We start from the raw sequence: 26,497 nt of genomic DNA on the forward strand, positions 1-26,497 counted from the left end.
TTATCCCAGTGTCTTTATTTTACATTTTTTCCTCTACAATGGCTCTGAAGAAAAAAGCATCCACATTGGATTTCACTTGAAGGATATTTTCCTTTGAATTCAAAGACCCTGAAATAAATCGGTAAACGTTCTCAATACGTTCTTTCACCACACATGATGACTATGACATGATGTCTATTTGTGTGTATGTGTTCCTGTTGGCGCCTCTTGGACATGTCATGTTTGTAAATGAGAACTGGTTCTCAAACATTTTACCTGGTAAAATAAAGGTCTAATAAAATGTTAACATTTCAATGAATAAAATATTATGAGTATACAAAATAATTACATATTTCAAATTAGGCGTCAATCACCTTGTCAAATCATGGAAATGTTTCACTGCATGTGAAATGTCAATATTGGCTTCAAAAGGATACTATCCTACTTTACTGTACTGCACTATACAGGATGCCATTCATATCAATTTCATTGGCTTTACTTTTGCAAGCAAACCTTTTATGAACACACTTTGGTTATTTCTGTTTATACTTTGTTCCAACCAAGCAATCGGATTGGACAGGGTGCCTGATATCCAGCACAACATCACTGATTCTGTATGTATCACTAGTGTTATGAAGCTTTAAATTAGCATCACAGCAATCTTTTTTCTAGATTAATGAAACATAAAGGTAGACTGATTATTTACCATGAAGGGTTGGTTATGCATATTTGGATCCTAACAGGGTGAGCTGGGCCAGAGGGTTCTTGTTTTGTTGTCCCTGGCATTGCTTTGAAACTAATTACCATTGTAATGAGATTTGACTAATCAGAATCAAATATTCAATATCCCCAGGTCATCAATCAGACAGCTGGGTAATAAATACTAACCTACTTTTTAGAAGTGTTAGCTACTATATGCTGGTTTTAGAACTGCCAAAGGCACAATGCTTCATTCAGTCACAATGCTTTCTGAAGCAGTCAAATCTCTCAGAAACTGCATATTAAGCCTGTTTTCTCTCTCTACCTAATCTTCTTTCCTCTTTTCATCTGAGGAACATGACCAGTGTCAGGGGCTGTAACGATGCTTTGATGTTTGTGTGAATATGTAAATGCCACATGGATGCATTAGTGTGCTCGAGGTAGAGATAAGGATTAGGGACTCAAGATTAGTCCCAGATTTGGCGGTTTGATTCCCATCTCCTGCCATCGGTGTGTTTGTTCAGGTAGAAAAAGTGCTTCATCAGTGTAGTCCATTCATCATGTGAAGTAATGCAGTCATAAAACACTTAAACTTTGATGTTTTCTCCCTCAAGGGTCTGATTTTCTCTCAAAAGGTATATCTCAACCTAACAAAAGAACAAAACATACTCAAGTTGACTCTTTCGTGAAGCTGTAGGTTGTCATAGCAGCGGTCAAACTCATCTGACCTGCTGACCTCACATTTACAGTAACTATTGACTACAAAAGGCTACCACTCAGAGCTGGTATTTGGGGTGCTATTCAGAATGTTTTCAATGCATAAAGCACATACTGAACACACTGTTATCATACAGAGCACTTTATCATGGCTCAATCTGCCATTTATAGAGGGATGCAAACTGTTATTCACAGCTACCTGAAATAGTCAATAAGGTTGCCTTAACTGCAAACAAACTGACTTTATTAGTTTTTTTAATTATCATCAAAATGTCTTCATTTTCACTTCTGAAGCAGCTCATTACAGACTTTGGTAGCTGCTGATGCTGCTTTGTATATCTGCATGCAGCAAAGGATGTTTTTCTCTCTTAGAAATCAAGCTTGCAATGAAGAGTAATTGAAATGGCAACTGCAGTGTGTCTAGAACTTTACATTTAAGCAGAGTACTGGGGAGGTATGGGGTTGAGAAAATAAGAGGGACCTCAGTTCAATACAGGGCAATCAAATTCATTAACATGCAAATAATACGCTATTGGCCATCGAGAAACTTAAAGGGGCCACACAAAAGTGCCAAAGTACACTGATAGTTGGTTTATTTCTTGTCTCTGATATACTCCTGTGTAGTGTTGTTTGTAGATGTAAGTATGGTCTGGGCACGCTGAGGAAATCAAATTGCCCTTTAAATAGATAATGGTGTCTGAATCTCAATCTCAATTCTAATCATAAGAGAAAGCGTGTATTATGAACACTCCCCTTGTTAGCCAATATATGAATCTTCCCTCCGTCATATGAGTAAGGCAAAGCAAAACAAGAAAAATCCCTTGCATAAAACATTAACAGGCTTTCATACATGGCTATTCAGGAAGACTCTGAAGACGCTTCCTTAACAGTATGATGTGAACTGTAATGCACAGCTTTGACAGCCGGCCCCCGTGGACAACCAGCCCCATCCCCTTTACTACAACAAAGACAGCTCATCTGCTCTGACCTGCTGCATGCCCTCCAGCAGCTATTACCTGGCAATGTGTGTCACTGGACAGCTGCCCTTTGTCCGTCTCACCGTCATCTGCCAGGCCTGGCTGGACCTGTCCCAGAATGCCTCTGTGCACCGCTGGACAAATATTCACGCAAAAGGAGGAAAAACACTCAATACATTCAGTGGGGAAATTAAAAAGCATTTTGTTTTTCTGTCTTCATTCATGCCTGTCTCGTGCTGTAAGCCGCCCAGGGATTACTCACAATTCTGAACTCAAACCTTGGACATTTTTCAAGTAGATGCTGGTCAAAGAAGAGGGCTGCAGACACTCTTCCCTCAGGTGGGGAGCTGTCCATATAGACTCTCTTAAGGATTTCTCATTAAAACACAGGGCCACATTTCTTTTGATAGATAATGTATGTTTGCACATGGACACACATTGAATCAAGGCTCTTTTTTCTTCTTATTGTTATTATGTTGGGCTTTAAAACTTAGAGAATTACGACAGCAGATAGTTAAGAAAATTGGGAAGAGAGTGAGGATATGCAGCAAAAGGCTGAAGGTTGGATTTGGGTTGGCTGCTCACTTTAAATATTTTATAAGGGACCACCTCTGGTGTTGGAAAATAAAGCCAATGCAGAAGTGCCTAAAACTGCTGTTCCTTGAGTGTCCACTTGAGGCTGGCTCCAAAAAGCCAAGGACTCTTCATTAGATCCTACATTAAAATACATATAGTACATTCAATACAAGCACTTTCTAACAATGGAAAGAAAAAAAAATCCTACAAATGGCAGAAACCTCGAGCAGAACCAGAATCATTGGTGGACAACCATCTGCCACGACTGGCTTGGGCAGAGAAAGTGCAGAAAGTGATAAATAGATCTGGAAACTGGCAGGCAGATGGAAAGGATATGAACTTCTTACTTTCCTTTTCGTTGCTTCTGCCCTTTGCAAAATAATCTTTCTCTCTCTGCCTTTTTTTTTTTGCTTCCTCATTTTTTGACATTTTTTAATGAAGTGATGCCCACATCCAGAGAGAGCAATGTTGTTTCCCTGCAGTTTCTGAGATGATTGTATTTCTTATCTAAACGAGATAGTACGTCCGATCTTTTTGTGGTTTTGCTGTAAAGGTGTTGCAGATTGATTCAGACAGTGCCGCCTCCTGGACCATACTGCTTGTTAGGGACTTTTGTCCTTTAAAGTCTTTTTGTAATCTTGCGGTCCAAGGGAGCAGGGCTTTGATTTATTGGTTGCTAAAAAGGGGTTTTGCAGATGAAGCCACGGGAAAGCGGAGGCTATTGAATGGAGTGGCAGGTAAAAATGTCTTTTGAAACTAAATGTCAGTGAGCTGAATTCATCTCGCCTCTGCCTTGTTGCTCTGGTAATGTAGCGGTCGATGAGCTACTTTGTGAAGACTTGAATTGTTTGGGGGATTCTCTGCAAGTCTTTCCACAATACAAGGACTGTTTATAGAAGATGAACCTATACTAATATAGGTGGTGCGTGCATATGAAAGCTTTCATTTCTCATATGCACACTTGCACTGCATCACCCCTTTAAGTCGACTCAAAATTCTCAATATTCCAGATTGTGTTCCCAGCCCTGTCAAAGTTTTGGATTAATTTAGTATAACCTTCTATAACCTGTGCAGAGGAAGAAAAAGGCATGATCAGGGAGTGTATTTGAAAGTTCTTAAGTGTTTTAAAGGAAACATGTTGAACAAGCATGTCTTACTTCCATCCGCTAAATTCCACTCAGATATTTATCATGATTCTGCAAGAAAAAACAGATTACAAATTGATTGAAACTTTCGGGCATTGACTTTTTCCCCCGCCTACTTCCTCTGTCGAGATGAGCAGCAATCATTTTGCAGTTGAAGTTTTACGGCTTCAACGTGAACCTTGTCAGGTTGATTAGTGAGAGGACCTCTGGGGTGAAAGAAAATTACTTCAATGTCCAAATTAGAAGATTTTGATTATCTTTGGATTAAGCCTGTGAGGTATACAGAGCCTTGATTACCTGTTAGTGATTGAATCCCTCTCATCCCGTCTGTTATGATTCCCCTCTTTTTTACATCCCTCTCACAGTGTGACGCCAGCTTGTCGCAACATGCTGACAAACCAAAGTTAGACTGCAATGCTCCTGCAGTGTTAGATAAAAATAAGTTTAATTAAATTATTGGCTTTGAAGTCATCCCCCTTTGTAACTTTTAAATATAAAGTAAAAACTTCAAACAATGTGCAATCTATAGATATCTTAACCAGACTTTATTGTTGGGCTTTACTGTTATCTCCTTCACCGCTTGACTTGTGAAAGCACTGAACACGTCAGGTAACCTTAAAGCTTCTATGTTATACAACCCTTTCATTACCAGCTCAGACTGTGTTATCGCTGTTGTCAGAGTAATAGACAGGATCACTCATGCACAGATATGTATGACAATGAAAGGGCCATAAACCAAAGATCACATGTCTACTCTCTGATTTAGGTACTAAACATTCATAGAATAACATTCACAATCATCATAAACCAGTCAGACACACAAATTTATGTTTTTGATTACATTGTCTGAACAAGCTGTCTCACTGGAAATGAATGTAAAAGCTGATATAGGCTTTGAATGTATGTGTAGCAGGTACATCGGAGCTCAAAGGGCTCAATCTGTGAAAGCAGAATGACATTGCTCTGTCCTTTTCACAGGAAATCCTAAGACTAATGCTTTATGGGTTAAAACCACAAGAGGTCATAGTGCCCTATTACCCTTCTAAAACATTACACTCCCAGAATGCAAGTCTGCTTCTGGTACCAATGTCTCTATAAGTACTATAAGAGGTACAGCCTCCAGTTTCAGTCCCCTCTTCTTTGGAATCATCTTCCAGTCAGGGTCCAGGAGGCAGACACCCTCTCTACTTTTAGGGGTAGGCTTCAAACTTTTTTTTTGATAAGCTTATAGTCTGGGCTGGCTCAGATACGCTCAGTCTTACCTTTATTACCTCTGATATAATGCAGACTATATTCATAGAACTGCTTGACTCCAACTGCTTTGATTTCTCTTCTAAGTCCCTCTCTATTATTATCTTGTAAATGCTTGAACTGGACCTGCTGACTTTAAGATCTTAAATATTGAGATGAGTTATCCTTAATTTTCTTTTCCTGCAAATCGTATGCACACTTTTGCTGTTGGCACTGTAGGCATAAGTCTGTATGAGCTGTTGTTGTTGCTCCGTCTGTTTGCCCTTACCCATAAATTTCTTTCTGTATCTCTCTCTATCCCACTTTCCAAGCCCAGCACCATCTCAGCAGACTGCTAAACATGAGTCTGGTTCTGCTCAAGGTTTCTACCTGTTCAAAGGACGTTTTTTCTTCACCACATCATAAGATAGGAGGAATTCTCATCTTAAAGATACAGTGTGTAGAATGGGAAGCAATGGTGACCTTCTAGGACAAGAAGCTCCTCAGATGCATGATAAGTGTGATCCTCTACTTTAAAAACATCACTTAAAGAATATTACCTGCGGAAAAACGTTGGTGAATTATATAAACTCTCAATAGTATAATCTGCTTTTGAGGTTGAAAATGTGTATTTGGTTGATGATAGATTCAGTCGGAGCATGTATCGTCTGTTTTCTTTGATTTTGTTTTGATTAGCTGTTGCCAGGTATCATATTTACTTACCTTAGATGGGATCTATGTTTATTTAATGTTCATTGTTTGTGTATCGTGAGGAGTAATATGAATGTGTATATTGTATTGTAAGGTATTGTATTGTCAAATTGAAACTGCAGACCCTAGGAAGAACAGCTTCTGCTTTGGTGAAGCTAATGGGGATCCAAACTAACAAACAAACAAAGCATTCATACACTGAAACAATAGTTGCAGAGGATGCTAAGTAAAATGCCCATCGGTATTCACTAATCCCATTCACACACTTCTGGGTATGCCACTGGGAGCAGTTTGGGGTTCACTGGGTTAATTGGTCACTCTAAACTGCCCGTAGGTGTGAGAGTGTGCTTGAATGGTTGTTTGTCTCTCCATGTTTGCCCTGTGATGGGTTGGTGACCTGTTCAGGTTGTACCCTGCCTTCCCCCTGATGTCAGCTGGGATAGGCTTCAGCCCCTCGCGACCCCAAAAGGGGTAAGCAGTCAAGATAATGGATAAAGGACTGAGGGAGCTCGGATTGAACCGCTAACCTTCTAATAGAGAGACAACCACGGGGCCAGAGCCGCCCCTAGTTCTGCACAATGCAAAAGCACAACTGGTCCTAAAACCAGGTTTTTCTCATCCACTTGGAGACAGAGCTGTAAGTCTTAATGCCATGCCACTTCCGTCCACTCTGTTTTAAGTCAATGGTATATTCTACTATTACAATTATCCTTACATTCAAAGATACAAACCCTAACCATGTTTTGAAGGATTGATTCAAACATTGACATATTAACTCAAACAGCATATGTTGGTAACCAAGTAAGGTTAAGTAACCAAGCAGACTATATAAAGCTGATGAGCTGACCTTAAGCTCAATCACTTAAAGACACGTAAATAAAGCTGGAAAAACAGTGGAGGTTTTCTTCTCTGCTCTGGTACATGTTATCCACAATTAAGCTTTCTATGTGTCAGTGAGATTGATTTTTAACAAGAGCCTACAGCCCTTTTCAGTAAAACAATCTATGCCCACACAATACATAAGCCCTCCGAGCCCTTTCAAAGCAACAATATTTCTTCATGTGTAATATGGAAAGAAATCTTGGCTCTCCTGCTGCTTCAAACATCACCTTTCTGCCACCGAATCATCTCTGGTGCTCCCACCGAGGATGTTGCTTTGCAGGATTGGTCATGGGTTTTGGTTAAGTGGATTAATCTATAAGTACTTTTCCAATCATATACGAGCACTGAACATGTATGTTGGGGTCTTCAAGTCTCGACCTTCAGTTATTATCTTGAGTGCTGCAAGAACGGGTGCACAGCAGATTTCACAGGACTATTAGACACATTTTTAAAGGAAGCAACAGAGCCAGTAGTGAATTCTCGCCTCTAGAAGACTTTTAATGGGAAGGAAGCTCTCTGCAGAAGATCATTAGAAAATATTACCTGCTGCTACAAGGCGTAAAAGTTGGGAAGAGGTTAGGATCATTTCAGTTTCGCAGTGAATTTGACTGAGACGATTTTGTTGCCTTGAGTGTGTCTATGATTTTGTACTCACATGCATGTCTGTGTGTTTGTATGTGCCCTACTTCCTCTGTGCATCATATGTTTGCACTCTGATCACAATGTAGAACCTTTAGCACTGCAAACGGAGGAAGCACTTTTTATCTCAGCTTGATTCCGCCTTTTGTCTTCAAAGCAAACTCTTCACATCTTCCCCTCCCACTGCCTTAACTACCACTTAAAGCTTCACACCCACCCACACACACGCACACACACACACACACACACACACACAAACATATGCACCAGACTGAAGGCACGTATGCAAAACTAACAAAGAAGACTGTCTGTGATCCCGTAAAAAGCGACCGAGTGCAAGTAACTTTTGTCCCACACATTCAGACTCGCACGCATGTGCAAACTCTTTCTACTTCACACAGAGTAGATTCTCTCGGAGCACATTTGCATACTTATTTTTTCTTGCTGTTTATGTCTCCAATTGCGAGGTGTGACCCACTTGCTCTGTTCGTTTTGTTGCTATTGAAGGAAACGTCATCTTTTTTTTTTCCTACTGCAGCAGAGAGGTACAGGATGTCTAATTGCTGTGGAAAAAAAGGCCTTAAAACGAACAGTGAGCACACCTTCCACTAAAGGAATTAGTGCTGCAAGATAAGTTTGAGTCGATAATTAGCCCTTAAGGATTTGAGAGAGAAAAGAGAAGGCTATGCTGGCTTCACTTAGCTAGTTACATTCTGTCATGGTAAGAAAAAAAAACTAGGCTTTGACGTCAATCTGGGCTGTACAACAAAAAAATGTTCAGATAAAGGAACCAACCTGTTCAAAATAAAAACAAATGAATGAGGGTGAATTTCACTCAAAAAGGACTGTAGACACTTATAGCAACAAGAATTGTGCATCACATGCCCCCGCTGCTCACTCTCAAGACACAATTCACAAAGCATATTACACTCATGGTATTCAAACAAGAAAAAAACACAAACGTTTTCAGCTTTGTGCAGTTTGCTCTTGTTTTGTGTCTCATTTTGGAGATGACCTCACAGAGCTCAAATATTTCCACATGTATGAAGATGATGAGCTGACTGAGGAGGGAGCACTTCTTATCCATTTATTGTGGAGTCAATCAGTGACAAGTGTTACTGGAATTTCATTTTATATCCGTCTTACTTCCAGGATATGGCTAGCAAAGAGCAGCTTGCTCAGATAAAGTTAATTAGCCCGTTATATACCAGGGTTGAGTCATTGACAGCCCCAGATTAATTTAGCCCCTGACAATTATAGAAATAGTGATGTCAAAGTAATATGAACAGACTAATTGGACAGTTGAAATTCACTTAGGTCATCCAGAGGTTGAATTCTTGTCATAATTACAAAAGAGTTTGAGCGTAGCTATGCTTGCAGGTACCACAGTGCAGTCACCACCAACTTTTGGCAGACATTACAATTTCACTCTAACTGCTTGCTGCTTATTGCACCAGTGTTTGTGGATAACGTTGTTATTTTTTGCACTGAGGCTCATTTCCACAAAGAGGGGCCCATTTTGCACCCATCTAGTGCAGTGTGGCTCTTTGCAATTTGTGCAAACAACACTGGTGCACAGAGATGCTATTTGCTCTGTAGCTGAGTTTGTGCTGCATTTAACTCTCAGTGCATGTTTTGTGGATTAAAGAGATGTGTTTTTGACTCATTTGCTCAGGTTTAGTGAGTGCAAAAGCTGTGCAATCCTTTTGGAATAAGGCCCTAAAAATGCAGTCATGTATTGGTATTTCATATGCCAAAATATGCTTTAGCCTAAGTTTTGTATTGCCATTTAATTGCTAATAATCGTGTTAATCTAGATTTTGGAAATAGCTTCTTTTTTTTAAATATCCTGCAATGTCACATCTTAATGTTTTAAACTCTGATTAATATTCACTTTAAAATGGCCACATTAGCAAAGGCTCAGGGCCATGCATGTTTAATGAGAAAAGTATCCACTGTTTGGCACCTGGCAACAGGTGTGTAGTTACACAACTGAAGCCAGGGAGAACAGAAGGTGTGTGTGTAACCTTATAGCGCTGACTGTTGACTCGGTGTCACTGACTATGTGTCTTCTTTTTCTGTCCATCTCTGATTACATGTAATGTAAGCAAATACCACCTGGCAGCAAGCTGCTTTGGATTCAGTGTCTGAGAGGATGGAGATCACCATTTTAAATAAAAGAGAGCTAAGAAGAGATGCTGGATAACTTGGATATGAGTTCATGTGCTCTTTGATCATGTTTTCCATTTTCTAGAACACATGGTAGCACTTAATTTAGTGAGAAAGAGTGTTTTTTAAAATTGATTCCTATTTGAAATGCATCCCACTAACTCTCCAGTTGAATCATGTCAGCCGGCAGCTACTGGAATCTGCTGGCTATGTTTGTTCAAACTGTGTGGTTCATTGGCATACACCAGCTCTCTGGTGAAGTATATTCCCTCTGAAACTGCCTTTTTTCCTACCCTTTTTCTTCCATATATATTTTTATAATAAACTTATTTTCTCCTGTTCTAAAATCACAGCTGTTCTTCAACCAACTGTTTTCATGCTTTTCTTTTTCTCCCATGCTTCTGCTCTGCTTCCTTCTGGCTCAACTAACCTTTGACTCCTTCAGACTGGCAGTATGAGGGTAAGAGGGAAAAAATCCATTGTCTTTTTTTCCTTTTTATTACATTGCTGTACTCCCCTTCCTCTGCTTTTACCCCACTCTCAACACTCTCTCCCCTCTCTTTCCATTTAATCCTTAACTTTCTTCAAATCAGCTGCAGTGTGTTTCCTTGCAGAACCTATTCCTCTTCTCTATACCTCCTTTCCTCCTGTCTTCTCCCCCTCTCCACCTCCTTGGCTGCCCCATCTGCCGCTGTCTGTCAGGCTGCCATTACCTGTCCCATGTGCTGGTACCATCCAGCTGCTGTGACCTCCATCTGTGAAGCTGCTTCTTGTCACTGCTCTGCTTATGATGTTGCCACATGCTTTGACCACCCTGCTTGTCTAGTGTCAGTGTTGTAGTGTGTGTTCTTGTTGATGTCTGGGCTGTAGCAGTCATTGATGCCAACTGTTATACAAGGATGTGTTCTGATGACAGAAAGACAACCCAATGACAGTTAAAGTTTATTTCTTCAGACCAATGACAAAGTTGCATGCATGTTTAATGTCAGAAATGTTTACAGCAAAAATCACCTCAAGTAAAAATACTGATTATGCAGAAAAAAGTCCCTGTGACCAATAGTTTTGATTCTATCCAACATATCTGTTACTAACAGAACTCTCTTATTAATAAGTAGATGTGTCTGTTGGATCCGGTTTAGGTGGAGCTAATCTAAACTGCTTTATCTATCAACTTTGCCTCTGTGGTGTAGTCATTCAAACAAATCTTAGAGATACATTTTGTAGAAATGGAGCATTAAAACAAGAACAACGGCCTGCTACCCTTTTTTTGTTAAGTTTTGCAACTTTTGTGTAATCTAAAGTTTTAGGTTGGTTTGACACTCTGACCTCAAACTTACTTCAAATCAAAACTATGAAAAAGGTCTGGAGGTTATTAATCATGTAGGTTGGACTGCTAAAACCTCTTGAACATCTGAAATTTGAAAACAGGCAGTAATGTAGACACAAGCACAAGCCACAGAGATGGGAAACACTGTTTTTTAAAAATAAAAATAAATAGTAAGCTTATGACAATATGCTTTGTTTAGAACAGCTAACTCTTAATCTGAAAATAACTAACGATCCATCAGGGGAATAACAGGAAGTTTACAAGCTGTCAGTACTGCACCTCGCTGCAACAGCTCTGTGTTTGAATGCAAGCTTTCCTTAGAGGTGAACAACTTACTTTAAAAACGGTGTAAAAGACATCAGGACAAACTTGCAAAGTTCTCCGCTGCCCTTCAAGTCATGGCAAAATTTAACTTATGGGCCGACAAATGCATCCGACTAAAATTGATTGTGTGCCAGATTAAACAACAGACTCACAACTTGCTGGGTAACACACGTTAAGTTCAAGTTGAATCCAACTCAGACGAATCGCGGGCAATACCACTTGTTTTAAATAACAGACATGACATTAGTTATGTAAGCTAGTGCTGGTGTAGCAAATGAGATACATAGCAAGACAATATAAGCAGGACTTATTGGTAACAAAGCTGAGGGCAGGAACAGTGTAGATCAGACCTCCGGCACGAAGGCAGGGGGTCCTTGAAATGGAGCTTTCCCTGAATTGGTACACGTCAACTGAGTTGCCACTGCAGCAATGTTTGCTACATAAGATGGCTGAATACACAGTGTTCGCCAGATTTGTCTTAACTATCAATTAAATGCAGGAAAGCGAAATGTCCATTTCATTCCAGCTAAAAAAGCAGAATGAAAGTAGCATCAACAACAAATTAAGTCTAAGCACAATTAAAAATACTTTCCACCATCAACAAATTGCTTCATATGAATGCAGTTTAGCTTCAAAGCAAAAGAAATTCTTTCTGCTGTTCTAAACAATAGTTTCAGTCGTATTTGCATGCTGCTTTGGCTCACAATACACCACCGGGTTTGAAATGAAATGATTAAACCATAATAAACTGGAGCTGAGCTGCTTTTATAACACTGTTCTCTTTGCCTCTATAGAGTGTAAGCTGTCCCGGCCAGGCCCCCCTGCAACCATCGTGACCATCGATGAAGAGAGCCCCAACGGTACGCACCAAACATCCTCTACCTACTCACTGCTCCTCGCTTATTTTTTGCTCCACTTCACCCTGTGTTCATATGGTTAATGCTTCTATGCTCATGTGGAGTGGATTCCACTGTTGGGATTGTTTCTGCTCCATTGCGAATGCTGCTCTGGTAATGCAGTTTGTAATAATACTTAGTGTAGTCGTGAAATCGAGCACAGTCAGTCAGCTGATGGCTCTTGGGGGCAGGCTGCTGATAGGAGAGGTTTGGCCTGACATACTGGCTTGTCTTTTTGATTGTATTTTGAATTAAAGATAAATAGATTGCAGTTCCTCTTTGTTTTCTCTCGAAGGAGAGAAACTGGGGTATGCATGCTTGTGTTTGTGTGTGAGTGAGGGAATACAGATGGTGCTTGGCATACAGACATGACATGAGGCTTCATTAATGAGAAGTCTGCTCCCTATGCAGGTTGTCTTTACTGTTGTATACCTCTGCTGCAGAGGCAGTACAGGAATCACCGACGCATAGATAAGACACCCAGCGCTCGAGTGAGTCAGGTGAAACTATTCTACTCCTCTTTTTCTCCTCCTCCTTCATCATCTCCTGGCCTCTCCATCACCTGCACCCACTTCTACACTCTCTTCAGGTCTCCTCTCTTTTCTTACCACTCTTTATGAGCGTTTGCCATCTGCCTTTTTTTGATGACTGTGTTTTTTTATGCAAATGTGTGTGTGTGTGTGTGCATGTGATAGGGAGTGCTGACTGCTGCTTAGGGAGGAGCTAAATATATGTTCATTGTTAGAAATGAAAAATGCATCTGCCTAAATGGAGCAGGTGTGTGTTTGTCTCACTCTGTTCTCCCTGCAGATATTAGTTCTTCAGGTTAATAGAGTTTAATGAGCAGCTCGTGCTGACGATAGAATCCAGAGCTTGTTTATACAGTCAGAATAGTGTTCCACAGATGCTCCACTTCCTTTCCCTTCCCTCTATATAGGCTCTGCGCAGTGCTTTCTGGGTAATTGTTTGGCTCAGAGAGAGACATTGTGTGTGTTTGTGCACGTATGCATACACCTTATGTGCATATTTGTTTCTCTGGAGTCTGATTGGGTGGCTCTGTGTCAGATGAGACCGCCATTTGTCAATGCAATAGCCTCCAATTCATGCTGTCACACTGACGCACCCTACTCTTTCCTCTGTGTGTGCGCGTACGTGAGTGCAAGTGTGTGTGCGGCTGCGATTTGGGGCTTTGATCGATTGCCGGGGGAATGTGCGAGATGGAGGTATAGCCAAGCCTGCATCAGAAAGCCTCCTTCGACCCACATGTGCTTGCGCTGTGTGTGTGAGGGATTTGCGCTAATCTTCCTCATAAAGCACTCATTTACCTGGGATATGGGTCTCTTCTGGCTCCCTCTGTCCTTTTATTTATCTCTTCTTGATGAAACGGCCCCACAGCCCGCGCTCTCCCATAATGGAATGTAAAACAGGCAGCCCGCCGTTATTGACCAAAGCAATTATCCTTCCAAATGTGTTTCATCTCGTCTCGCCTGTCACACAGAAACAATACAAATAGCGCACAATACGATTACATCTTCTTTTTTTTTTTTTTTTTTTTGAAGCATTTGCCTTAATATGCATTGATGTTTGTGAATGGGTGCACAAACAGCACAGTCCCCTGTCTGTTTGGCTTTGTTTAGTCAGGGTCAGAAGAGGAAGATAAACGGATAAATGTTTGAATTCTTTTTCCTTGGCACCTTGGGAGAACAAATTTAACATCAATCACTGCGGCCAGAATAATGTACCTCTGGGAGAGGTAAACATGATAACATTTGCAACTGTTAAGGCCCTATATTATATCTGCAATTCACTCGTTGATTCTTTGGATTGGAGTTATACATGACCCTTGTCTAGACAATTGAGCATTTTAAAACAATCAAATATTCTCCTTCCTTGCATTGCTTTTCATTTTGGCCTGCTGTATCTCATTCTCAGGGCTGGAGTAAAAGTTGCAAGGGGGAAGTAAACCCGGTCGCTCAAATGAAGCGTAACATGTTTAATTTATCCGAGCTGCTGCTTCCTTAGACCCTCTGACAGGTGCCAGACACAATACATAAGGTCTCACTCACATGCAGGCTGGATTTTCATCTGAAAGACAAAGCTAGTTTTCTATAGGCTCATGAGCTAAATCCAAAAGCATTTAATCAGATTGGAGAGATTTATATCTCACAAGAGAGAAAAAAGAGAAAGAGAAAGGGAACGAGAGATGTAGAGAAGAGGGGGTTGTATTTCCTCATTGACAGAAAGCTTCCCACAACAGCAGGGGGAAATCAGTGTGTCCATAAATGAGAATGTTGCTTCCTGGCTTTTATCTTGTCTCCGCACATTCATGATTTGTATCAACCGTTGCCTGGAGCATTTGAGGAGTCCTCCCCAGCCCGCTGCATATTGAGCAACAGCTTATAGGAAAATCGGAAACGGAGTGCCGCTGAAGGGCTTTATTAAAAAGAAGTCAGCGTAGCATTCCTTTACGTGCTGTATCCACTGAGGTAGATTCTCTCCAGACGCAGATAGATCACTGCATCCTGGCTGACATCCACTTGAATGGGGCAATCAAAGGGAAAACCCTCCATAGGCTGATGATGCAAGTAATCTTGTCGGTCACTGAAATGCATGCTTGACCTTAAACATTACCCCCCACTATATGTACCGACTGAGCAAAACAAGTGGTTTTATGGGTAATCAAACCTATTTACCAGTGGTAGAGGGATGCATTACTTCAAGCTGTAGCAGTTACTAGTTATTGCACCTCTCTTACAGGACAGCGACTCTCAGAGAAGGAGTTAAATGCAGCTCTAGGCCATATCTGAAAGATCACCCTGATAGATTTTTTTCGTCCATTTGGGAATTAAATTGATTCATAAAACTGTTTAATGTTTGAGTTTTTCTTGCCAATGAAGTCTTTTCCAAGCACTCCACTGGGCAGCAGTCCAGCTTCAACTTATAGCTTCTGCAATTTGCATAGACTTACATTTATTATTATGACAAGCCCTCGGATGGATTTATTGTAAACCTTACATTAAAGCTAGGGTTGGTAGTCTTGGAAAACCAGCATGAATTTGAATGTAGCTTTTCCTCAGGACTCCGTCTAACCCCTCCCCTCCTCCCTCGGAGCTCCTCCAAAACAACGCCCCCCCCGCTTACATGCAAGAGCGCCGCTGATTCTCGACCATATGATCGTGACTGATTCAAAACCGGTCCTCACCAAAACATTATCATAGTGAATGTTAAAAACACAAACAAACATGGCTGCTGTTAGTACTCACAACTATCATGCTAGCATTATCCAGTTGTACCGGTGACACGATATCAGGAGAAAAGTTATAACACATATAATACTGTAACAGCTCTACTGTTTGTTAAACGTGTTCAGTGTAGATGTTCTTAATTCCTACAGTGTTGACGGTCAGTGAAGGCATCAGGAGAGGTGTAGAGTGTGGGAGCGGGAGAGAGGAGAGGAGAAGTTTTTCATTCATTCAAACATGGATTGTTGCTTTGTTGGTTGACGTGATCACGGCCGACAGTGACCGGTTATTAAAGCTCAACGTGTTCACGAATCGGCTCGTCATCACTACAGCGTCCAGACGGACGCTACAATAAATATATATTTTCTGTAGGACTTACTGAACGTCATTAATTATTCTGCTTGTTGGTGAGAGCTTTTTAGACTCTGATCCGGACTACAGTCCTGAGCAAAGCACCTCATCAGGTCAGAGGGGACAGGCCCGAGGACGAGCGAGAGGGGCAGTAAATAAATTCAAGGGAAGTAGAGGCAGGAGACGGGGACTCAGAGGAGTGCATGCCGGGGAAATGTACGCGCAGGAGGAGGGCAGAACGGCTGGACGGGATTTGATTGGTTTAAAATTTGGGGAGCCAAAAAACGGTGATTGGTTGGTGTTTTCCCAGGTTTACTCCGGCTGTAGATAGCAGCTTTTTTTCACTCTTTTTTAGGAACACATCATGTATTGATTGCCATCAGGACATAAAGATCATTTTAACCAGTATGACAAAAAGTGTATCTAAATCTGATTACCAACCCCAGCTTTAAGGGTCTCTGAAAAAGAAGGGTGACAAAAAACTTTGAGTTCACACCTCAGGCTGTTAGTGTTATGACCACTTGAAATGACTGTGATAGAAAGAGACACCGTGTCACCTTTTTTGATCAGTTTTAATGATAATAATAATAATAATAATAATAATAATAATAATAATAATAATAATAATAATAATACATTTGATTTATATATCACCTTTTAAAAACATGTTTACAAAGTGCTTTGCAGAGTGCAAGACATAGCGAGTGAAAACAAAAACAATAAAGCACATGACAAAGGTAAGGAGAGCTAAAATGACTGAAGTAAAAACAATAATAAAAACCATGCAGAAATGAAAAGTCAGTGATGAGTTAAGAAGTAAAAACACATTTGAAAAATTTGTTTTCAAAAGAGATTTGAAAGAGGACAAGAATGTGGCTTGCCTGATCTCCTCCGGCAGGTCATTCCAGAGTGACGGGGCCCTGACTGCAAAGGCCTGGTCGCCTCTGTTTTTTGTCCTCTCCCTTGGGAGTTCCAAGAGGGACCTGCCGGAATATCTCAGGCAGCAGCTGGGGACATACATTAATAGAAGTGAAGTCCAGCTTTGTTTCACTATACATCAGCGTCATATGCAAAGGATGGAATACAGTCCCTGCATGCAGTTGGGATACTGCAACTAGAATATTCATGCAAAGTCAGCCAATCTCTGCAACTATTTCTGCAAATTTCACCAATCACCCCGCTCCCTGTCATCAAATTCAACATATTCAATGTCCCAACACCCCAAATAATGCATAGAAAAGCACATTTCAACTAAATAATGTGTTTGGATAGCCTTGAAATGTGGCTGATGGATGTGAAATCAGTGTTTCATGGCAATTAACTTGAGTTTCATTCAATTCATTTTGCATCTTGACATGGAAATTAACCAGAAGGGATGTCAGGATACAAACAGCTTGCTCAGATCGCTTTCATTTGAGTGTTTGTCCAAGTGGCTCACATTTAGTGTGTTATGAGGCACACACACACAAAAAAGACAAGCCTCAAAACATCACAACATTTTTTTTTTAAAAAAGATGTTGCAAAATCAGGCCACAACAATTACTGAAAAGCCTGTTAATTCCTGGAAGGACTGTAAAGTGAGCAGGTGTTTATAGTGGATTAATAACCGGCCATGGAAGCTTTCCTGATCCTAAAATCAATTTTTTTAAGGGCTGTAAAAAAATCATTTTTTAAACACCATCATGTCCTGTTCAATGTTCTGTTTAGTCTTTGCTCCATAAGCTGTCGTCAGTTTCAAGCAATCCCTGTCGTAGCCTCAGCTTTCGTGTATTTTTAACTTCTCTTGCCCTCTCTCTGCTGTTTTTATCATCTTTTTTCCCTCAGATTAAAAAGACTGACATCAAAGTTGGCGCACTTCTTTCTGTGGAAAAATACATGTTGTGTTGGTCCTCCAAAATCTGGGATCAAGGCTACATCCAAATGAAAAAATGAGCTGTTCTTCATAGCAACAGTCTTGTCGTAAGTGACCAATCAGAATCAAGTATTTAACACAGCCATGTAATAATTCATTGTCACATTCTCAGTGGAATTTGTGAAAAATGAGAGATATTCTTAATTTGAATAAGCTTGTGATGAAATTTTCATTTAAAAGTGGCACTCCAACACAAAGGAGTCCTACCCCACTCCCTTCAATGAATGCCCTTTTGTTGTTGGAGAGCTCGTACCGATCACTCATGTGGTGGAAAGTACACTCTTTTGGAACAAAGCGATATCCTTGTGACACCTCTGCCTCTTCATGCTTATTTTGAACCAAAGTCAACAACACAAAAGCTGGATAGAGAAGGAAGTGACAACTGCACTGACGAACAAAGTGAGCCTGAAAAAACTTTGTCAGCATTTCAGCTGCTTTCTCTGGTCTATTCTCAACTCCTTGATTTCTTCGTCTATTTGATACGGTGCCTTCAGACTCCATGTGTCTGTTTTAAGACCAACAACAGCTAGCCACAGAGCAGCCTTGACATGGCATTAAAAGATTTGGCAGAGCTGAAATGACGGCAAACACGGAATATACGGAGCGCGGTTGTTTAATACCGCCGAGTCTGTTTAAAGGTCTCTCATCTCATTCAGGATGATGAGCTCTCAAAGACTGTTTCAGCCTGTTCCTCTTCAGGAAAAAATACCAGCTCCTGTGTCTCCTGGTTCGCCCGATTCGGACGACTTGAAGGCTGCTCTACAAAGTGTTAAATGTGGGAGTCGGTTTAAACAATTAATGAGAGGAGCCAGCCTGCATGAGGGTTTTTCACAGCCACCGTGGACTCATTAGTGTCTCTCCTTAAAGTTAATTCAATCCCTCACACTGTTTCTCTCCACCAAGCCTGTCATTAGTGTGACCATTCTCACTGCTGCTTCATTCCCTTACATTATCATGAAAGCTTTTCCCCTTTTTTATGTCTACACCTTTCTGTTTTTGATTGATTCCTAGACTCCACATAAAGCCAATTCCAGGAGCTTTATGGAGCCTTTTTTCGATTAGTTAATTTTTAAATTCACACAAGAATATGCAAAACACATAACAGTCATATTAGCATGTCTATGAGTGCAGTACAAACCTGTAGATGGCTAATAAGATGACTATGAAATATATTTACAAGGTTTTACATAAAAACAGGAGCTTTGTGTAGATGTTTAGTCTTCTTATATGACGTATATGTTAGAGCCGTAGAGAATTTCCAGTCTGTGTGCCTCATTTAACTCATTTTGTAGAGATAAGAGACTTAGCCTTTACCTTTGGTTTTTAAAATGAATTTGAATATATTTCATATTTTCAAAGTAATATATTTCTGTGTTTGTCTAGGAGCTCAGAATACCTTCGCCTTCAATTGAGCAATCGTAAATTGGTGCTGCTGCTGTTAGAGCACAGCTGATTGGTCTAAATTGGCTTGTGGGCACGTGGGCTATAATGAAAGCTTTGATCTGAGCAGGACGAGGAGCAGCCGCACGTAGCTTTTATACTTTTGGATGTATAAAAAAAGGGATTTTTATTTAGTACAAAAGTAAATAGTGACTAAACACTTGCATTTGTTTGATAGCTGTCGATATTTTGAATAAATTCTTGATTTTTTCATGAAAAGCACAAGTCAGAGACCTAAGTAAGTCAACTTTATACACATCTACAGAGCTACAATACTATAAAATGTGTAAATTGATTCTCAGCATTTAACACATTGTCCCCTGAATTAGTGATTCCTACTTTTGATAAAATCATGATCTTCAGTTGTTGGATGAATTTTAAAAACACTTTGAGGAACTTAAAAGTTGTTGATTCTGGTGGACATCCTTGGTAGTGTTTTTGTAGAATAAAGACTGCATTTCCGTTGAGCATCATGGCCTTGGCCCTTACCTAAGCATACACTTGTCATGGAAGCAAATTAATGGAATACAGCTCTGCTTTTTAACACTAATTTTCTTTTGTTTAAGACAGCTTTTTGCTCGATTACCTCTTTTGTCCTCAGAGAGAAGTAAAGCATTCACACAACAGCATGAACATCAAATCTTGTTCATTGCTAATTTGCTCTTTGAACTAACAATGCCCTGGTTGTGGAGTTGCCATGAGAGTAAAACATTATGTCAAAAGAAAAGCCATATAAAGAAAAAAAAACAACCTTATGCTGGCAAATTTATTTCTCACTGCCAAACGCTACCAGGGGACTTATAAACACAGTCACCAAAATTATGTTTAAAGAGATACAAAATTGTATTGCTAATAATTTGATTTTATGAAGAGGCGTCGGTAGAAGAGTGACACAATTTCAAAACAGTTCTCCTCACAGTGCCATTAGGAACAAATTCATTCAATAGGAATTAGATAGGAAGCTTAATTGAGGGTCAGTATTTATAATTAAAGCTTAACTGTACTTATGTAGGCCTGCCTGAGCAGCCTGTAGGTTTTAATCCGTCAGTCCTAACACTCCAGTTAGACAACCTCGAACCACGTAGCGCGTTGCCTTCCTATGATGAATCTCCAAACACCTTTAGTCCTGCCTTTCTCCAGCTTCAAACAATAGTACATGTCAGCAGGAGAGCTGAATTGATGTATGTGGCTTTCAGGGTCGCCATGTACAGAATCAAAGCCATAATTTGTAACTCTTTTGCCAAGCAGGATGAAAAAGTTTTGATCCCTGCCTCGACAAAATAACAGGGCATATTGCTTCATTGTTTGCTACAGGAGAACAAAGGCAAACTGTTGGCTTCCATTTAAGTTGCCTCAAAGTTAATTGCCAGGATTGAAGTTACGTGTCCAAGATGAAAGTTAAGACAAAATTGAGTTTTTGTCATTGAAATGAAACTTTTGGTATTCAAACACATTCTGTCATATCAAAACAAGGATGCTGTTGATCATTTCTCACATTCAATCATGACTACTTACAAACAGATTTATTGCTGTTGTTGCTCATCATATGATTTTTCTGCTGACCTGTCAGTCCAACAATTTTATTTTTCACTGCTTTCACATTTAATTGGGTGCAAGAATCCTTGGAGCAAAAAAACAGATTTTTTTTCTATACAGCAAAATGCCCGTCATTAGTCCTGCCAGTTCATTATAAAGCAATATATTCACTTATAATGAACTGGCAGGTCTACTGTACACACTGGGGAAATTTCAGTTATCTATATTGCCATACAGTATGTGACCCTTATTCAGTGTAAGGCTTTCAGATCAAGCCAAAACCATAAACTGCATAAAATATGGACGTAGGATCCGTGATGTCACACATCTGTTTCTGAAGAGCTGTTTGAGGCCAATCGTCGACAGCAGCCATATTGCTGCTGTTGAGTGATTGTGACGTAAAGAGGCAGAGGTTGAGCCTCCTGTAGCCAACAGCTACAGTGTTCCCAATCTAAATATCTTCAAAATTGCTTTATTTCTGCTGTAATGATCAGCTTTTTCCCATTCATGTGTATGTGACTTTGGGTACTTCCGGAGCCAGCCTCAAGCGGATCCTCGATGAACTGCAGTTTTTAGCACTTCCGCATTGGACTCATATTTCTAGACCGCAGGTTGCCGCTTGGCCAAAACCCATAAAGTTGTTCACTTTGGGAACAGAATGCATCAATTAGAGCTTCTAGTTTATTCTTGATTTCTTCACTCAGGAGGCAGACATTTAGAAAACTGTCAGAAAAAGACAGGAACATGGGGGAGTTAACTAACTTATTTTTCTTAAACTCAAATTGAGACGGATCAGGATGGACGGACTCAATCATGCCTTCCACAGATGTAGATAGAGTTTGATTTTATCATTCACTTCATTATTTAATTATTTAAGGAGGCGTGAAGTGAATCAATCCTGATGGTGCTCCTGAGATAAGAACTGAAGGAGATTAAAGTAATTGGTAAAGAGTGTTGATCCTTGATCATAAAGGAGGGATCCGTAAATGTTTTAGAAAGCACTGCACCTCCATGAACTCGCCTGCTGGGTTGAGTAAGACCACTGTTGTCTGAGCTATCCTAGCTGGCTCCTTTTGAGTAAGAACTGATGCTCTGTGCCAAAGGCAGCCAGGGTCAGACACGAGCAGGAGACTGTTGTCACCCCTGTACAGAATGCACCTACAATGACATTTTTACAATGTTACAATGTCATTTAGCAGACGCTTTTATCCAAAGCGACGTAAATACGAGAGCAAGAACAAAAGCAAATATCTAGACAAGAGGAAACCTAAACTGCAGAGTCTCTGTAGTTATTCTCCATCATGCAACTGGCAAAAATGCACTGATGATGTAGGAGACCCACATGGCTGTTGTAAACACAGAAAAGCATAGAACTGAGATGAATAGATCTGCCATATGGATCGGCACTATATATCGGCCCCTTGTCACCGATATCCGACCTAGCTTTTTGAGTCTGATGTAGCCGATATTTGATACCAGGATCGGATCAGTGCATCCCTACCTTTAATTAGACTACTTTGACTCAAGACAGTTTAGAGCCATATACAACATAACCTATGTTACATTTCAGGTAAAAATTACCAAAACTCAGATTTAGTTTCAGAATGCACTCCTTTTGCTTGATGATGAACTGAGTTGAGTTAGGTATGTTTCCCTGTCCTCATTCATGGCTTACAAACCCTTCTCTCTTACTCAAACAGTGTTGTAAGTTTGCTCTCTCCCTCAGATCTGGAACTTTGTCTTTGTCTAATTTCATTATGTCGGTGTTAAACTTTTAAAAAGTCCAAGTTTTTTATGTCTGATATTTAATTCATCGCATTCCGTCCAGTGGGAGGCTTGATTTTAATCAGTTTAAATTTTAAAACCATATTGAAAATAAGCCTCATAGTCTCACTAGGTCGGCTCTCATTCTGCTGATCAGGACTTTGTTCTGCTTAATAATTGCAGCGTAACAGAAGAGGAAACATCTGTGTAAATTGGGCTGGAACAACCCAAGTGGCCAATTTAATTTTGTGGAGCTGTGAATCTGTTACTCACACAAAAAAGAGAACTGCTGTTCTGCATGTGTGCACCCATTCCGGCATTTGCAGAGGTTGTGCATTCGTACATGTTCCTATTTACTTTCAGTTGCAGTGTGTGTGGTTGTAAATGTAAATATGTAAATGGGTTATGATGCACTTTTTCGACATAACTTCATGCAGTTGTTTGATTCAAAACCCTCTGTTCCCTACTCAATGTTTCATGCACAGACACATTAGGGCCACACACTGGTCTCAGTTCAACTCTGTCATCGCGCCCAGTTGAGATGATTGCTGGGTCATCAATATATAATTAGAGCGTGGCTGAAAGGCGGGGATTAGTGCACAACACCTGCTCCTTGTGGATTAGAGAGTAAAACAGAAGGTGGTCTGTGCAATGAGGCTCAATTATACACTAAAGCCAGTACAATGTGAGATCAGAATATGTATTTCTGTATGTTTTGTGCACCTAACAAGCTGTTTCTTATATGTATATCATAATTATTGGTAAACTCTGTCTCTAGGTCTGTGTTTTTTAGATTTGAAGTGGTTTTTGAACAGCTTGCACGTCGCCGTCTTCTTGCCTCTAATTAGACGACTATTCATGCTAATGTTCTTTATTTTTCCTCTAGATGTGGAGGACATATTTTAGTGTTTGATGTGCAAATAAAGACAGCAATTATGGGATAAATGGTCAACGTAATTGCTTCATTCTTTATCATCACGCTATAAACCAGGCCTTTCATTTGCACCAAGAATATTTCCATAAACATACTTAGAGAAAAATAATGTCAGAGGTTTAAGTCATCTGATTTAAATTGAATTACCATGCTTAATTTGTTTGTTGTGGAGAATTAAACTGCCTGTCAAGTTAACTGTCATCCCTGGAAAACAGTAATCTTGTCTCCCACCAGATTATTTAAAAGTGATAGAAAGAAACAGATTCTTTAGGAGTGCTGTTCCTGGTGTGTGAACACATGACCCTCACTGCATTATTCAGCTGCATCTCAACATAATATGCTGGAATTGTCAACCTAGATTAATAGTGTCATCATAGAATAGCATTTTTTTCCCCTTATTCACATCCCTCTAAGGGAATCCCAGTGTTCTTTCATTGCAGCATCTCCCACTCTGTACGTGGAGAGACTGTAGAGCAGAGTGATGGCTGCTGGATTTTCACACTGTACTGAGGCGCAGACAGGAGGAGACATGACTTCAATACCAAAAATCGCGGAGTAACCTCTGCCAGAGGAACATCACAGTAAAAAGTGTTGCACAAATCCACACGACAGTAGAAACATTTTATGCCATAAATGAGATTTGAAAGCAGAAGAGCCACCTTTTGTATTGTTTCTGACTTGAGATTCACAGTTTTTCTTCAGCTGTAGAGCCAACACTGTATTGACTGCAGCATCTGTAGAAGCTGTTCCACTGACACAATGATGCCAAGTTTGTGGACACCATAATGATGCTTGGGCCATTTTTAATGATGCAAGCATTTTCTGCCTCATAACTGTTAACGCTGCAATGAAATTAAAGTAAATCAAAACCTCCTTCAGTGTGTGGTCGCACACAGCTTACTATTAACAGAAAGCACTGAGGTTTTTCGCTCCGTACTGCCCCCTTGTTATAAAATATTGATTGTTAGTGCCACATTATACCGCCATTGTAGGACTTATTGATGAATTTTTTATATCTCCTTTTTATTGAGGGAAGTTAAAAATTATGTTTTTCATTGAAGGGAGATGTATCACTTTCTTCCTTCTGAAGAACGGGGCAGTATTTCTATCACTCGTCTGCTCGGCTGTCTCCGTCATTGGATCCTTTTTTTGTTTGTCAGCTGGTAATTTGCATGGCTCTCTTAATAAGATACAGAGCATTTGCCAATTAATTTCTAGCATATTGTAATGAGATCGAGGATTAGTTTAATCCTCAGATTAGACTGAATAGACATTAAAATGATTGGTCATTCATATTTCTTATGAGGAGCTTATTTTCAAGTAATAGAAATTGGCACATGTGCACATGTGCTGTTTATCAACATAAAAAGTGTTGTGAAGTTTGAACCTTCTCAGCAGTTATTAAATAGGCTGAACAATACTTTTGTTTTGGACTTAAAGACATGATTTATGATGTTGAATACTATGGAGACTGGCTGCTTTTTAACCTCTGTAGAACAAAGCGTTTCTAAATTTGTATCTGATTCCTACACACTCGCTTACTTGGAGCACTTTGAGTTGTTCAAGGATTAACCCACTAACCCTGAGTTTACCCAAAGAACTACCCTTCTTGGAGAGCAACAGCCGCTTCTGTTTGTCGATTTTTTTTTCTGTTACCACCCAACCCAGCGGAGTGCCTCAACATTTTCTGCAGAGATACAACACTGGATGGTGCCTCTGGCATATCAAAGGTAGCTTTTATTTGAAACAACAAAGTACATGCACTGGATGTTTTTTCGACAGTGTCAGTCTTATTAGGGATGGCCATGTCTAGTTGGCACCAAAATCACTAGGGGGTTAGATAAATGGATAGTGTTTTTGTTATAGTAGGCCCAATATGCTGGCTGGGATTTAAGGTAGTGATGGGAATTCCGGCTCTTTTTAGAGAGCCGGTTCTTTTGGCTCGGCTCACTACAAAGAGCCGGCTCTTTCAGCTCCCAAGTGGCTCCTCAAATTTTTTCTTGTTTGAATGACTGTATTACCTAAAATAATGTCAAATTATATGTAAAATGAATTACTAATGTAAAAAACATACATTATATGAAATGTGCATCATTTAAAAGGCTTTATTTATATATTCAACATGGAGCAGAGTGCTACAGAAATTAGATTATAAAGTGCAAAAACAAGACCCATCACAATTAGACAAAAAGGTCCAATCTCTGATTGTATGTATATTATTTATAAACTTTTAAACACCTTCATTAACAGCAGGTTCCCTTCACTGTCTTTATTCTTCACTTATTGCACTGATGGATAAACAGTTCTAATGCCCATGACCTGGATGACTGAGAACCTGCACAGACACTTCTAATGCGCCTTTGCAGGTTTTTTGTGGAGCCTGATTGATGACACTTTCACCTTGCAGTCTTCCCTCTGTCGTTGATCAGTCTATGCCTTTTAAATGTGTCTAAAGTTTTCTGTGTTTTCAGCAGTCACTCGTTTTCTCACCTTTCCAGTGCGTTCTCTCTGTCGCGCACGTTCTCCCTCTCGTCTCCCTCCTGTTGGTGTGCTCACTGTGCTGTCTGTGTCTCTGACCCCTCCCCTCCCCGTTCTGCTCAATGTAGACACGTGATTGGTCAAGACGCCACCATGTCTTGACCAATCACGTGAGGCTTTCACAGAAAAAGACGAGGAAAAAAAACAAAAACGGCTCCCTGTCAGGAGCCGGCTCCCGTCGTTCACTTCAAAGAGCCGGCTCTTAGAGCCGGATCGTTCGCGACCGACACATCACTAATTTAAGGTGTAGCAATGGTTGATACCATTTTGCCATAATGCTGTACTACCCAGCATGCACAGAGGTGATTTGGCAGTAATTTGATCCAGAAGTTGAACTGGTATAAAACTCAAATGGAGAAATGCGTGACCGACAAATGCAAGTGGCCATTAACCTGCAAGGAGGGTTGAAGGCTGGTGGTGCTATCCACACAATCAGCTTACAAATCTTACATTGTTTTCCTGCAGATGCTCAGGTCCCCTGTTAAGCAATGTTAAATACATGTTGACCT

General features: G+C 40.2%; 1 pseudogene; it reads left to right on the forward strand.

Annotated features, from left to right (window-relative positions):
- LOC117812101 overlaps positions 1-26,497 on the forward strand; it is a 294,303-nt pseudogene that overhangs the window by 93,763 nt on the left and 174,043 nt on the right.

The sequence above is a fragment of the Notolabrus celidotus genome, chromosome 4 (assembly GCF_009762535.1).
Source record: "Notolabrus celidotus isolate fNotCel1 chromosome 4, fNotCel1.pri, whole genome shotgun sequence".
NCBI lineage: Eukaryota > Metazoa > Chordata > Actinopteri > Labriformes > Labridae > Notolabrus > Notolabrus celidotus.